The sequence below is a fragment of the Heterodontus francisci genome, chromosome 35, assembly GCF_036365525.1.
Source record: "Heterodontus francisci isolate sHetFra1 chromosome 35, sHetFra1.hap1, whole genome shotgun sequence".
NCBI lineage: Eukaryota > Metazoa > Chordata > Chondrichthyes > Heterodontiformes > Heterodontidae > Heterodontus > Heterodontus francisci.
Genome location: NC_090405.1, coordinates 18246896 through 18262719, shown reverse-complemented (window position 1 = coordinate 18262719; position 15824 = coordinate 18246896). Strand labels below are relative to the sequence as shown.

Below are 15824 nucleotides of genomic sequence, written 5' to 3'. Positions count from 1 at the left end.
AGATATTATCAGGACCCAGAAAGGAACAGACAGAGAAAGACACACAGAAAACCAGGAAGAGATTATCAGGACCCAGAAAGGAACAGACAGAGAAAGACACACAGAAAACCAGGAAGAGATTATCAGGACCCAGAAAAGGAACAGACAGAGAAAGACACACAGAAAACCAGGAAGAGATTATCAGGACTCAGAAAGGAACAGACAGAGAAAGACACAGAAAACCAGGAAGATATTATCAGGACCCAGAAAGGAACAGACAGAGAAAGGTACTGAGCAAACCAGCAAGAGACAGCGAAAGACTGATGATTTATGTAATTGTGTTCTCTGTTGTGTAAAGATGTTCCCTGTGTTCTTTTAAAGATATTTCCTGCTGTGTAATATGTTCTCTGTTGTGTAACTATATTCGCTGTTGTGTAAAGATGTTCTCTGTTATTGTGTAAAATGGTTCCCTGTTGGGTAAAGATCTTCTCAGTTGTGTAAATATGATCCGTCTTGTGTAAAAGTGTTCCCGGTTGTTTAAATATGTTCCCTGCTCTGTAATGTAGAGCTGAGTCTGCACTAATGGAATTGCTACAGTATCTTCCAGTCTGATACTGGATGAGGGCTGGAATGTGATCCAACGCACAGTCTATACAAATTAAATTGCTATTGTATCTTTTAGTTTCACAATCCGGGGGAGTTTTAAACTGAATTCTCAGTTTGTATCTCAGGTTATACTATCTTTCAGATTCTCTCAATCTGATATCGCACTTGAGATTTAGACTTAAGAAAGGATGTACTGGCATTGGAGGAGTTCAAAAGAGATTCACTCAGCTGATTCTTGGGATGAAGGGGTTGACTTATCAAGAACGGCTAAACAGGTTATTCATTCGTGTTTAGAAGAATGAGGGGTGATCTTTTTGAAACTTACAAGATTCTGAGGGGGCTTAACAGGGTGAAGAAGGGTCTCTGACCTGAAACATTAACTCTGCTTCTCTCTTCACAGATGCTGCCAGACCTGCTGAGTATTTCCAGCATTTCTTGTTTTTATTAACAGGGTAGATGTTGAGAAAATGTTTCCACTAGTGGGGGAATCTCAAACTAGGCGACATTTTTCTTTTCTTTCTTCCTTTCTTTTGGGCCTCCTTATCTCGAGAGACAATGGATACGCGCCTGGAGGTGGTCAGTGGTTTGTGAAGCAGCGCCTGGAGTGGCTATAAAGGCCAATTCTGGAGTGACAGGCTCTTCCACAGGTGCTGCAGAGAAATTTGTTTGTTGGGGCTGTTGCACAGTTGGCTCTCCCCTTGCGCCTCTGTCTTTTTTCCTGCCAACTACTAAGTCTCTTCGACTCGCCACAATTTAGCCCTGTCTTTATGGCTGCCCGCCAGCTCTGGCGAATGCTGGCAACTGACTCCCACGACTTGTGATCAATGTCACACGATTTCATGTCGCGTTTGCAGACGTCTTTATAACGGAGACATGGACGGCCGGTGGGTCTGATACCAGTGGCGAGCTCGCTGTACAATGTGTCTTTGGGGATCCTGCCATCTTCCATGCGGCTCACATGGCCAAGCCATCTCAAACGCCGCTGACTCAGTAGTGTGTATAAGCTGGGGGTGTTGGCCGCTTCAAGGACTTCTGTGTTGGAGATATAGTCCTGCCACCTGATGCCAAGTATTCTCCGAAGGCAGCGAAGATGGAATGAATTGAGACGTCGCTCTTGGCTGGCATACGTTGTCCAGGCCTCGCTGCCGTAGAGCAAGGTACTGAGGACACAGGCCTGATACACTCGGACTTTTGTGTTCCGTGTCAGTGCGCCATTTTCCCACACTCTCTTGGCCAGTCTGAACATAGCAGTGGAAGCCTTACCCATGCGCTTGTTGATTTCTGCATCTAGAGACAGGTTACTGGTGATAGTTGAGCCTAGGTAGGTGAACTCTTGAACCACTTCCAGAGCGTGGTCGCCAATATTGATGGATGGAGCATTTCTGACATCCTGCCCCATGATGTTCGTTTTCTTGAGGCTGATGGTTAGGCCAAATTCATTGCAGGCAGCCGCAAACCTGTCGATGAGACTCTGCAGGCATTCTTCAGTGTGAGATGTTAAAGCAGCATCGTCAGCAAAGAGGAGTTCTCTGATGAGGACTTTCCGTACTTTGGACTTCGCTCTTAGACGGGCAAGGTTGAACAACCTGCCCCCTGATCTTGTGTGGAGGAAAATTCCTTCTTCAGAGGATTTGAACGCATGTGAAAGCAGCAGGGAGAAGAAAATCCCAAAAAGTGTGGGTGCGAGAACACAGCCCTGTTTCACACCACTCAGGATAGGAAAGGGCTCTGATGAGGAGCCACCATGTTGAATTGTGCCTTTCATATTGTCATGGAATGAGGTGATGATACTTAGTAGCTTTGGTGGACATCCGATCTTTTCTAGTAGTCTGAAGAGACCACGTCTGCTGACGAGGTCAAAGGCTTTGGTGAGATCAATGAAAGCAATGTAGAGGGGCATCTGTTGTTCACGGCATTTCTCCTGTATCTGACGAAGGGAGAACAGCATGTCAATAGTCGATCTCTCTGCACGAAAGCCACACTGTGCCTCAGGGTAGACGCGCTCGGCCAGCTTCTGGAGCCTGTTCAGAGCGACTCGAGCAAAGACTTTCCCCACTATGCTGAGCAGGGAGATTCCACGGTAGTTGTTGCAGTCACCGCGGTCACCTTTGTTTTTATAGAGGGTGATGATGTTGGCATCGCGCATGTCCTGGGGTACTGCTCCCTCGTCCCAGCACAGGCATAGCAGTTCATGTAGTGCTGAGAGTATAGCAGGCTTGGCACTCTTGATTATTTCAGGGGTAATGCTGTCCTTCCCAGGGGCTTTTCCGCTGGCTAGGGAATCAATGGCATCACTGAGTTCCGATTTGGTTGGCTGTATGTCCAGCTCATCCATGACTGGTAGAGGCTGGGCTGCATTGAGGGCAGTCTCACTGACAGCATTCTCCCTGGAGTACAGTTCTAGGTAGTGCTCAACCCAGCGGTCCATCTGTTTGCGTTGGTCAGTGATTATGTCCCCCGATTTAGATTTGAGGGGGGAGATCTTCTTGATGGTTGGCCCAAGAGCTCTCTTCATGCCATCATACATTCCTCTGATGTTTCCGGTGTCTGAGGCCAGCTGAATATGACTGCATAGGTGTTGCCAGTAGTCGTTTGCGCAACGCCTAGCTGTTCTTTGTGCAGTACTTCTGGCTGCTTTAAGTGCTGCGGATGTTAAATCGCTGGGGGCTTTCTTGTAGTTCAAAAGTGCAATGTTGAGAAAATGTTTCCACTAGTGGGGGAATCTCAAACTAGGCGACATAGTTACAGAATAAGGGGACACTCATTTAAAACTGAGATGCAAAGGAATTTCTTCTCTCAGAGGGTAGTGAATGTCTGGAATTCTCTACCCCAGACAGTATTGGAGGCTAAATCACTGAAAGTATTTAAAGAGGATGTAAATAGATTTTTGAAATATTGGAGAGTTGAGGGCTATGAAGAGCTGGCATGAAAGAGGAGTTGAGGTCTGGGGCAGATCAGCCATGATCTTACTGAATGGCGAGGCAGGCTTGAGGGGCCGAATGGCCTACTCCTGCTCCTATTTCTTCTGTTCTTATGTTATGTTATATCTAATGTATATGTCAGGATGCACTAATGGGAATTAATACTGAAACTTATAAACTCATAATGTGTGTAAATATTGGGCTGATATTTAACTTGAATCTCAGAGTACATTATTGTGGTTAATTCTGTAAGTTTGAAAAGGGAACTCTGTGCCATAATGAAAACAAGAAATGCTGGAAATACTCAGCAGGTCAGGCAACATCTGTACAGAGAGAAGCAAAGTTAACGTTTCAGGTCAGTGACCTTTCAGATGCTGCCAGACCTTTTGAAAGTCCATGTACACCACATCAACAGCATTGCCCTCATCAACCCTCTCTGTTACCTCATCAAAAAACTACGGCAGGACAGTTAAACATGATTTTCCGTTAAGAAATCCATGCTGGCTTTCTTGAATTAACCCACATTTGTCCATGGGACTATTAATTTTGTCCCAAATTATTCTTTCGAGAAGTTTTCCCACCTCCAAAATTGAACTGACTGGGGAGTGAAATGAGGTGAGTTGCTCTAACAGAGAGCCAGCACGGGTTCGACAGGCCGAATGGCCTCCTTCTGTGCTGCAGCCATTCTATGATTGTATGATGCTCGCAACAACTGTTGGTGGAGAGGCAGTGATGCAGGAATGGGTTGACAGAAAGGGGAAAGTCTGGGCTGATGTGTGTTCGGGTTTGTGAATAAAGGTGATTTGGAAGCTGTGTTCCAAATTGAAGTGTTTACTGGAAGGAAGAAGTTGATGTAAATAAAGAGTAAAACGTGTTAAGATGAAGCGTGGTGTGATTGTGGATAGCAGTAAATATAATGTTGGTGAATTATTTGTGTTAATAAACTTCCACTGCGCCCTCTGCTGCAGGCTGCTATTTATATCCAGCTGTGTATTAGTGCTGTGTGTTAGCGAGATAAATGTTTGTTTCAACGCTGTTTATAAAGCAATAGCATTGCACTCAAACAGTCCCAGACATAGCAACACACGTACAAAAGCAAAATACTGCGGATGCTGGAAATCTGAAACATAAACAGAAAATGCTTGAAATAGTCAGCAGGTCTGGCAGCATCTGTGGAGAGAGAACAAAGTTAATGTGAACTAACGAAACAGACATGAACTGTTAACTGTTTCTCTCTGCACAGATGCTGCCAGACCTACTGAGCATTTCCAGCATTTTCTGTTTTTATTACAGCAACACAGGTGTTGGGAGGCTCAGCCTGGCTACACAATGTTACAAGGACGCTGAGTAACACCATCGACAACGGGACAGAGAGAAAAACACAAAGAAAACGAAGAATAGACTGTGAGGAAGCAAAAGTGAGGGACAGAGAGAGAGACAACGAGACTGAGATGGAGAAACAAGGCATTTGTATGATTGTATTCTCCCTGTTGTCTAAAGGTATTTCGTGGTGTGTAAATATGTTTTCTGTTGTGTAAAGATGTACCCTGTTGTTGTGCAAAGGTTTTCCCTGTTATTGTTTTATTTTCTGTTACTGACCGTCTCCTCACTGTGACCATTTGTCCTGGTTTTATTGTGGCCAACATCACCATCTGGTGGTGGAGAGGAGGCTCTGCAGGAAGGGGTTGACAAAGTGGGAGAGACTCGGCTGGTCCGTGTTTGCAGCTTGTGTTCGTGTGAGCAAAAGTGATTTGTTACTGATTGATGTGTTCACGAGAAGGAAGAAGCTGATTACAATCGAGTGCCTTCGGAAGCATCTTGTTATTATGGGTAAATACTTGATGTTTTGAAAGTGAACTGTTCGTGTTATTTCCCCAATGTTTTTATAAAAATAGGATTGCAGTCGGATTTCTCAAGAATCCCGGACTCAGCAACACACGTGCTGACGGACTCACCCTCACTGCGCAATGACACAAGGACACGGAGTAACAGCACTGACAATGAGGCAGGCAGAGAAAGACACACAGAAAACCAGGAAGATATTATCAGGACTCAGAAATGAACAGACAGAGAAAGGTACTGAGCAAACCAGCAAGAGACAGCGAGAGACTGATGAACACCACTTGGAGGGAGCACTGAGGGTGGCAAGGGCACAGAATGTAGTCTGGCTGGGGGATTTCAATGTCCAACACCATGAGTGGCTCGGTAGCACCGCTACTGACCATGCTGGCCAAGTCCCAATGGACACAGCTGCTCGATTGGGTCTGCAGTAGGTGGTGAGGGAACTAACAAGAGGGAAATACATACTTGACCTCATCCTCACCAATCTGCCTGCCGCAGATGCATCAGTCCATGACAGTATTGGTAGGAGTGACCACTGCACAGTCCTTGTGGAGATGATGTCCCGTCTTCACATTGAGGATACCCTCTTTCGTGTTGTGTGCCACTACCATTGTGCTAAATGGGATAGATTTTGAACAGAACTAGCAATGTATAACTGGGCATCCATGAGGTGCTGTGGACCATTAGCAGCAGCAGAATTGCAGTCAACCATATTCTATAACCTCATGGCCCGGCATATTCCCCCACTCTAACATTACCAACAAGCTGGGGATCAACCCTAATTCAATGAAGAGTGCAGGAGGGCATGCCAGGAGCAGCACCAGGCATACCTTGAAATGAGGCGTCAGCCTGATGAAGCTACAGCCCAGGACTACTTTCATGCCAAACAGCAGAAGCAGCATGTAATAGACAGGGCTAAGTGATCCCACAACCAACGGATCAGATCTACACCCTGCCACATCCAATGATGAATGGTGGTGGACAATTAAACAACCAACAGGAGGAGGTGGCTCCACAAATATCCCCAACCTCAATGATGGGGGAGCCCAGCACATCAGTGCAAAAGACAAGGATGGAGAATTTGCGACAATCTTCAGCCAGAAGTGCCGGGTTGATGATCCATCTCGGCCTCCTTCTCAAGTCCCCAGCATCACAGATGCCAGTCTTCAGCTAATTCGATTCACTCAACATGATATCAAGAAACGACTGAAGGCTCTGGATACAGCAAAGGCTACGGGCCCTGACAATATTCCAGCAATAGTACTGAAGACCTGTGCTCCAGAACTTGCCGCGCCCCTAGCCAAGCTGTTCCAGTACAGGTATAATACTGGCATCTACCCGGCAATGTGGAAAATTGCCCAGGTATGTCCTGTACACAAAAAGCAGGACAATTCCAACCCAGCCAATTACTGCCTCATCAGTCTACTCTCAATCATCAGTATAGTGATGGAATATGTCATCGACGGGGCACTTGCTTTGCAATAACCTGTTCAGTGACGCTCAGTTGGGTTCCGCCAGGGCCATTCAGCTCCTGACCTCATTACAGCCTTGGTTCGAACAAGGACAAAAGAGCTGAACTCAAGAGGTGAGGTGAGAGTGTCTGCCCTTGACATCAAGGTAGCATTCGACTGAGTATGGCATCAAGGAGCCAGAGCAAAACTGGAGTCAATGGGAATCAAGAGGAAAACTCTCCACTGGTTGGAATCGTACCGAGCACAAAGGAAAATGGTTGTGATTGTTGGCGGTCAACCATCTCAGCTCCAGGACATTACTGCTGGAGTTCCTCAGGGTAGTATCCTCGGCCCAACCTTCTTCACTCCTTCATCAGTGACCTTCCTTCAATCATAAGGTCAGAAGTGGGGATGTTCACTGATGATTGCAAAATTTAGCACCATTCGCGACTCCTCAGATACTGAAGAGGTCCATGTAGAAATGCAGCAAGACCTGGACAATATCCAGGCTTGGGCTGATAAGTGGCAAGTAACATTCGCGCCACACAAGTGCCAGGCAATGACCATCTCGAACAAGAGAGAATCTAACGATCTCCCATTGACATTCAACGGCATTACGATCGCTGAATCCCCCACTATCAACTTCCTGGGGGGTTCCCATTGACCAGAAACTGAACTGGAATAGCCTTATAAATAGTGTGACTACATGAGCTGGTCAGAGGGTAGGAAGTATGCGGTGAGTAACTCACCTCCTGACTCCCCAAGCCTGTCCACCATTTACAAGGCACAAGTCTGGAGTGTGATGGAATGCTATCCACTTGCCTGGATGGGTGCAGCTCCAACAACATTCAAGAAGCTCGACACCATCCAGGACAAAGCAACACGCTTGATTGGCACCCCGTCCACAACATTCACTCCCTTCACCACTGACGTACAGTGGCAGCAGTGTGTACCATCTACAAGATGCACTGCAACAATGCACCAAGGCTACTCAGGCAGCACCTTCCAAACCTGCATCCTCTGCTGCCTAGAAGGACAAGGGCAGCAGATGCATGGGAACACCACCACCTGAAAGTTCTCCTCCAAGCTACACATCATCCTGGCTTGGAACTATATCGCCATTCCTTCACTGTCGCTGGGTAAAAATCCTGGAACTCCCTTCCTAATAGCACTGTGGGTGTACCTACCCCACATGGACTGCAGTGGTTCAAGAAGGAAGCTCACCACCACCTTCTCATGGGCAATTAGGGATGGACTATAAATGCTGGCCTGGCTGGCGACGTCCACATCCCATGAAACAAATAATTAAATACAATAACAGCTCATCTCAATTCCTAGTATTTCTAAATCCCACCAGTCCAACATAAGCTGAACAATTATTGCATGTTGTGATTGACGGTCTGGTCTGTAAACTGCACTGTATCACAGATTGCTGACATTTGCTAACTGGAAGTGAGAACTGCAAAATCGGGACAGTAGTTCACACAGTCTGTCAGTGTGAAAGAATCAGGCAATGTGAGGTAATAGAATTTGTCTGTAAATGTTACACTCATATTGCTTTATATTTTTATATTGAAAATAAAAGTAATCATTTCGTGAAAATAGTGACATGTTGTCCAAACTTTGGTAGCCAGTTGTTTTCGTCTTGCACTCAGCAGGGCAATCCGCAAGAATACCAATTTAAGGGAAAACAACAACTTTCTTCTGTATGAGAAGAGAGTGCTGATTGGTTGGCAAGTGAACTCTGATTGGTAGAGGCATTGCCATTCAGAATGCACCAGTTTATGGTAACTGACAGATAACTGCCCAGCTTTGTTTGTAATTTAAACCAGGCAGCTTGACTCTGATTGGTCAAGGCATTGCCCTGTGGAATGAGCCAGTGAATGGCTGTCACTTATTTTGTTCAGCTGAAACTGGCACAACATGTGTGCATGTTCTTTCTGTCTGCAAAGAACAGGGCCCTGTGTATTAATACATGTAGTTTACAGTACACACCAATGCACCACACTGCGAGACCTACTGACAGTCTTAAATTGGTTGTCAACGTAATTCTTAGCACACTGAGAATTATTTAGCAAATGTTGTCCGATTGTGGAATCACATCTCATGTTGGATACTGTGTTTTGAGTTTTGCAAGCACGGGTTGGTTGGGTAGGGCCCATTGCGAACAGCGGAAGGGACATGTTATTTGATACAATCCGCCAGTTTTGGGATGTATGGTCTAGAAACCTAGCATCACACTGGTATTAAAATTCATATACCACGTTACTTATTTGTGTGATAGGCAGGACGTCTCTTTTGCTTGACAGCAGCATCCTGTTAGTGGTGAACACCACACTTGTTGCTCCTGCATAGTAACAGCAGGAAACAGCTCGCTTCACCTGTTACTCAAATACTGGGGATATATTACCCTTCCAGGGTAATTTGAGGGAGACTGGTCACTTTTCAGGGCTCAAAACGACGGCCTTCAGCCCGTTTATAAGTTTGTGTGATATACAGTGAGAAATGATCTGATCAGTGTAGCCATTGTAATGCAGGATGTCTTTGATTCGCCCTATTTCAGCATCAAGCTTGCATGGTGAGCAAATGGCTCAGCCCTATTTATGAGGTTGTCGATAAGACCAATCTTATAGCGCGTGGAACTGTAAGAATCCCAACGCGTGTATTGACCAGTGAAGGTAGGTTTGCGGTAGACCGTTGTAGAAAACCACTTAGCAGATTTCTCAACTAGTACATCAAGGAAAGGGAACTCATTTGACTGCTCCATTCCAAAGGTGAATTTGAGTGTAGGATGGAGCCCATGAAGACGTGCAAGGAAATTATTTCATGCAGCTGCGGATTCAAATATAGCAAACGTATCATCTACATATTGGAAATAGTCAAGAGGTCGGAGGTTAGGTGTCATTCCCTTAAAAACAGGTTTGTCATGGAATCCAACAAAGATGTTTGTGAGAGCTGGGCCGAGAGGGGATCCCATGGCAACACCAGCGATACATGGTGTCAATAAAACTGAACTCAACTGTGCAAGTTGCCGAGTTCATAAGTTCAATGAATACGGATTCACAGAATGGTGACGGGTCTAGATCGCCATGATATAGCACTGCAGTGCAAATATCTATGGCTTCCTGAAGTGGTACATTGGTGAACTCGAGTCGCTCTGAACAGGCTCCAGAAGCTGGCCGAGCGCGTCTACCCTGAGGCACAGTGTGGCTTTCGTGCAGAGAGATCGACTATTGACATGCTGTTCTCCCTTCGTCAGATACAGGAGAAATGCCGTGAACAACAGATGCCCCTCTACATTGCTTTCATTGATCTCACCAAAGCCTTTGACCTCGTCAGCAGACGTGGTCTCTTCAGACTACTAGAAAAGATCGGATGTCCACCAAAGCTACTAAGTATCATCACCTCATTCCATGACAATATGAAAGGCACAATTCAACATGGTGGCTCCTCATCAGAGCCCTTTCCTATCCTGAGTGGTGTGAAACAGGGCTGTGTTCTCGCACCCACACTTTTTGGGATTTTCTTCTCCCTGCTGCTTTCACATGCGTTCAAATCCTCTGAAGAAGGAATTTTCCTCCACACAAGATCAGGGGGCAGGTTGTTCAACCTTGCCCGTCTAAGAGCGAAGTCCAAAGTACGGAAAGTCCTCATCAGAGAACTCCTCTTTGCTGACGATGCTGCTTTAACATCTCACACTGAAGAATGCCTGCAGAGTCTCATCGACAGGTTTGCGTCTGCCTGCAATGAATTTGGCCTAACCATCAGCCTCAAGAAAACGAACATCATGGGGCAGGATGTCAGAAATGCTCCATCCATCAATATTGGCGACCACGCTCTGGAAGTGGTTCAAGAGTTCACCTACCTAGGCTCAACTATCACCAGTAACCTGTCTCTAGATGCAGAAATCAACAAGCGCATGGGTAAGGCTTCCACTGCTATGTTCAGACTGGCCAAGAGAGTGTGGGAAAATGGCGCACTGACACGGAACACAAAAGTCCGAGTGTATCAGGCCTGTGTCCTCAGCACCTTGCTCTACGGCAGCGAGGCCTGGACAACGTATGCCAGCCAAGAGCGACGTCTCAATTCATTCCATCTTCGCTGCCTTCGGAGAATACTTGGCATCAGGTGGCAGGACTATATCTCCAACACAGAAGTCCTTGAAGCGGCCAACATCCCCAGCTTATACACACTACTGAGTCAGCGGCGCTTGAGATGGCTTGGCCATGTGAGCCGCATGGAAGATGGCAGGATCCCCAAAGACACATTGTACAGCGAGCTCGCCACTGGTATCAGACCCACCGGCTGTCCATGTCTCCGTTATAAAGACGTCTGCAAACGCGACATGAAATCGTGTGACATTGATCACAAGTCGTGGGAGTCAGTTGCCAGCATTCGCCAGAGCTGGCGGGCAGCCATAAAGACAGGGCTAAATTGTGGCGAGTCGAAGAGACTTAGTAGTTGGCAGGAAAAAAGACAGAGGCGCAAGGGGAGAGCCAACTGTGCAACAGCCCCAACAAACAAATTTCTCTGCAGCACCTGTGGAAGAGCCTGTTACTCCAGAATTGGCCTTTATCGCCACTCCAGGCGCTGCTTCACAAACCACTGACCACCTCCAGGCGCGTATCCATTGTCTCTCGAGATAAGGAGGCCCAAAAGAACATTGGTGAATAGGCTAGCAATGTCAAATGAACACATGGACATGGCATTGCTATCGATATGCAAGTCCTGTATGGTCTTCACAAATGTGAAGGAATCCTTCACCGTGTATGTGGAGAACTTGCTCAAAAACTGGTTGTAACAATTTGCCCAACCATTTGGCAAATTCATTTCAGGATACTATTTACATTACTTCAAATAAAGAAAACACAACGACACAAAGAATTGAGCACAACGCTGAAAGTTTCACAGCAAATAGTCAAATGGGAAATGGATGAAATACAGAAAGAAAAAGCCTAAAATACTGAAAACACTCAGCCAGTCCGGAAACAACTGTGGAGAAGAGAAGCTCGGGTTAGTGGTCCAGTTCTGTGACCCTTCTATAGACCTGAAACATTGCTCCTACCTTCCTCTCTCCACAGATACTGCTGGAACTGCTGAGTGTTTCCAGAATCTTCTGTTATTATTCAGGTTTCCAGTGTGTGCAGTATTTCTCTTTTTGAAAATTAAATATTCCCTGAGAGAATGGAACTTTACATAAAAAATAGGAGTAGGCCATTCGGCCCATCGAAATAGCTCTGCCATTCAATAAGATCACAGCTGATCTCCTACATCAACTCCATCTTACCACACGAGCACAGATCCCTTGATTCCCTTCGTATCCAAAAACCTATCGATCTCTCTCTTGGATATACCCAATGATTGAGCATCCACATCTCTAGAGTCACAGAGAGATACAGCACTGAAAAAGGCCCTTCGGCCCACCGAGTCTGTGCCGACCAACAACCACCCATTTATACTAATCCTCCATTCATCCCATATTCCCTACCACATTCCCACCATTCTCCTACGACCTATCTCCACTAGGGGCAATTTACAATGGTCAATTTACCTATCAACCTGCAAGTCTTTGGCTGTGGGAGGAAACTGGAGCACCCGGCGGAAACCCACGCGGTCACAGAGAAAACTTGCAAACTCCGCACAGGCAATACCCTGGTCGGAACCGAGGTCACTGGAGCTGTGAGGCTGCGGTGCTAACCACTGCGCGTAGAGAATTCCAAAGATTCACAATACTTTGAGTGAAAAAAAATTCTCCTCTTCTCAGTCCTAAATGATGGAGCCATTTATACTGAGACTGTGATTCCTAGTTCTAGATTCCCCAGCCAGAGGAAACATCCTCCCAGCATTTACCCTGTTAAATCCCTTAAGATTTTTAGGTGCCAGTAAGATTACCTCTCACTCTTCTAAATTCTGAGGAATATCGGCCTCGTCTACTCAATCTCTTCTCATAGGACAATCCCCTCATCCCAGGAAGCAATCGAGTGACACTTTGATACACTTCCTTTAAGGCAAGTATATCCTTCCTTAGATAAGGGGAACCAAAACTGTACACAGTGCTCCAGGTGTGATCTCACCAAGGCTCTGCCTAATTGTAGTCAAACTTCTTTCTTCTTATAAAAACTCTTCACAATGTTGAACACAACTATTAACTGCCCCATTAACATCTCTGCTCTAAGAAGAAGGACCCCAGCTTCACACACCCCAGACCCCTATTCTTTCCACATTAGCTGAATTCCTGCATCTCTGATACATTCTAGTAAATCTCCTCTGCACCCTCTCTAAGGCCTTGCCATTCCTGCTAAAGTGTGGAGCATGGAATTAGACACAATGCTCTAGCTGAGGCCTATAACCAGTGAGATTTAGAAAGGTTCAGCCTCAATTCCTTGTCTGTGTCCCGTACTCCCATTTCTGGTTTCTGACTCAATGTCGGCTCTGAGCTGTTGAAACTGCCTGAAGAAACATTTCCACCCAACAAAGCGCTCGGAATGTGAGAAGGGACAAAGTGAGTGACCAAGTACATCAACTCCAAGTAAAACTCCACCGTGTAGTGAAAACACTCGAAACACAACGGCTCTTTTAAGAGCCACCCACAATCTCTCTGAAAAAGCTGCACCAACATCTCTCTAGAATTGGTTTATTTCATTGGTTTTAATGCTCAGTAACTCTCTGGAACTTTCTCACTGTCTTTGTGTTTTCTGTTTCAATCTGGTATGGAGATTCTGGGAAGATGAGTTTCACTGCCTGGGAGGATCTTTGTGGTTTTCCTGCAGAAACACAAAACAAAGTCTCTTTTCAGAGTCACCCACCGCCTCATAGGGACAGCAGTGACATGGGAACGGGAGCTGGGGTGTGTTTTATGCCGGAAATATCAGTTAATGATTTATGTTGTGCTCTCGTTATAGTCCAATCTCTGAATTGAGCCTTTCCACCGCACCAGGGTTATGGGGAGAGTTTTCATCGTTTCTTTTCTAAACGTACAGACGATGTTATAAAGTTGCTGATTTACCCAGATGGTGGATTCTCCCCTCACAGTGAAAAGTAACATCACACCTTCACATCTGCCCATTGTTTTATAATTGAATAATTAGCAAAATGGAATTATTTGTGATGTTATTTCCCCCGAGACGGTGTTTCCTGCAGTGAAACTGATCACTTTCAGCTCAGTCATTCAGGGACCTGGAATTCCTGCACTTTAAGCCCGCTGTAACCCCAGCCCACTTCTGATTGGTCACCCTCTTCTCATAAAGTCAGTGACAGCACATGAGGAGGCCATTCGCCCTATCAAGTCCATGTCGGGTTTCCAATCTGTTCAGTCCGCGACTTGATCCCCAAAGCCCTGCAAAATCCCTTTGGGTCAAAATGACCGTGGCAGGACTCGAACCTGCAATCTTCTGATAACATCATAGAATACACCGAAATCAGATGCCTTATCCATTAGGCCACACAGCCATTAGTTCTCAGGAATGATTCAATCAGAGAACCTCGAAGCACAAAATACAAAAAATCATTGGTTGAACCTGTCAACCTGGCAGAATATTTGAATTTGTGAAAGCCGCCAATTTCACTTTGGAAAAGAAGTGATCGACTGGAAAAGTACATAAAAATCTATTTTCCCGTAGCGGTTTAAATAAACTTTTAAAACACAATTTTGCTTTTACCGACTCAAATTTCTGGTGCTATTTTATGAACAGCTTTATCTTGCCAATTTTTGTCAACTTCTCATCCGTAACTGACAGTAAAAGACTCCGTTCAGCAATCTTTCACACGACAAATAACTCAAACTTGGTGTGGAAGTAATAAATTACAGACTATTGGTAATTCCCCTTCACACAGGCTTCAGGGGGACAGTGAGAAGCCACTGAAATAGTTGCTTCATCCTTTTAAAAGGTTCCCATTCTGTCCTGTTACTGACATGTTGGAATCAGATTTGTATTTAACAAGATATTTCTGTGAAAACAAAATCCTCAACAGACCAGCTGGGAATCTGGGAATCACTGAAGTAAAATAAAAGGCTTTTGATTGAGAAGACGGGACCTTCTCACCAGCAGCCGGGTTACATTCCCCTCACATCCTTACACAGTGAGCTGCTCTTTCCCTCGAGAAATAGACAGCAGCAGTTGGAAGTTCAGTAAAAGGATCGGTTCATTGAGACAAGTTTCTGACTGACAGGTGGTGCTGAATATTAATACAAGAAGGTCCTGGAATGGGAAACAAGTGTCCAGAGTGGGGTCTGAAATCAGGACAGGGAAATGGCCAGCACTGACACAGATCATTTCATTATTACATTGATATCTGACTGTCTATGAGGAGAAGCGAGTTAAACACATGATGGTGAAAGGAATGGAAGATGACGCTGGTTGTTCTAGATGAAGAGGGATAGACAGAGGTGTGGGTAGAGCAGACTTCAGACAGTAATCAGCCCTTTCAGATACTGTGGGTGGATCTGAAAAGAGCCTTTGGGATAGGGAAAAAAGCTCTTTGTTTAAAAACCCTCAAATAGCTACCTTGTAATTGGTCAGGTTACTAATGTTTTAGTTAGTGTAATTTATGAATAATTACTAATTAGAAAGTGCTGTTTGGACAGAGTGTAAAGCTGTGAGTTGATGTGTGAGGGACTTCACTGACTAGGGGAAGGAGGTGCTCTTTGGTCTCTTCTCTTCTGCCTTTTCAGCCTCCATGATACAGGGGAAGAAGCTGATCGGTGAGTAACTGGTAAATTATTCTACTTATTACACGAGCAATAATGAGTTTGTAAAGCTAAGTAATGGCAGGGCAGCTCGAAAAGTAAAAGTTCGAAATTGGGGGAAGGCAAATTTTACAAAACTGAGAGGTGATTTGGTGGATGTGGACTGGATACAACTACTTGAAGGAAACCCAAAGATGTTTTATCAGTCCATTAAGAGCGAGAGGATAACTAAGGAAAGGGTATGGCCTATCAGAGATGTACAAGGGAACTTCTGTGTGGATCCAGAAGATGTGGGCGGGGTTCTTAATGAGTTTTTTGTCTCTGCCTTCACAAAGGAGA

At 45.4% G+C, this 15824-nt stretch overlaps 1 non-coding gene across 1 annotated transcript; it reads right to left on the bottom strand.

Moving 5' to 3' along the window:
* Positions 1-14159: 14159 nt before the first annotated feature.
* On the bottom strand, positions 14160-14248 carry trnar-ucg (transfer RNA arginine (anticodon UCG)). The gene is given in 2 exon segments: positions 14160-14195; positions 14212-14248. It is a non-coding gene; the product is annotated as a tRNA-Arg (tRNA).
* Positions 14249-15824: the final 1576 nt, after the last annotated feature.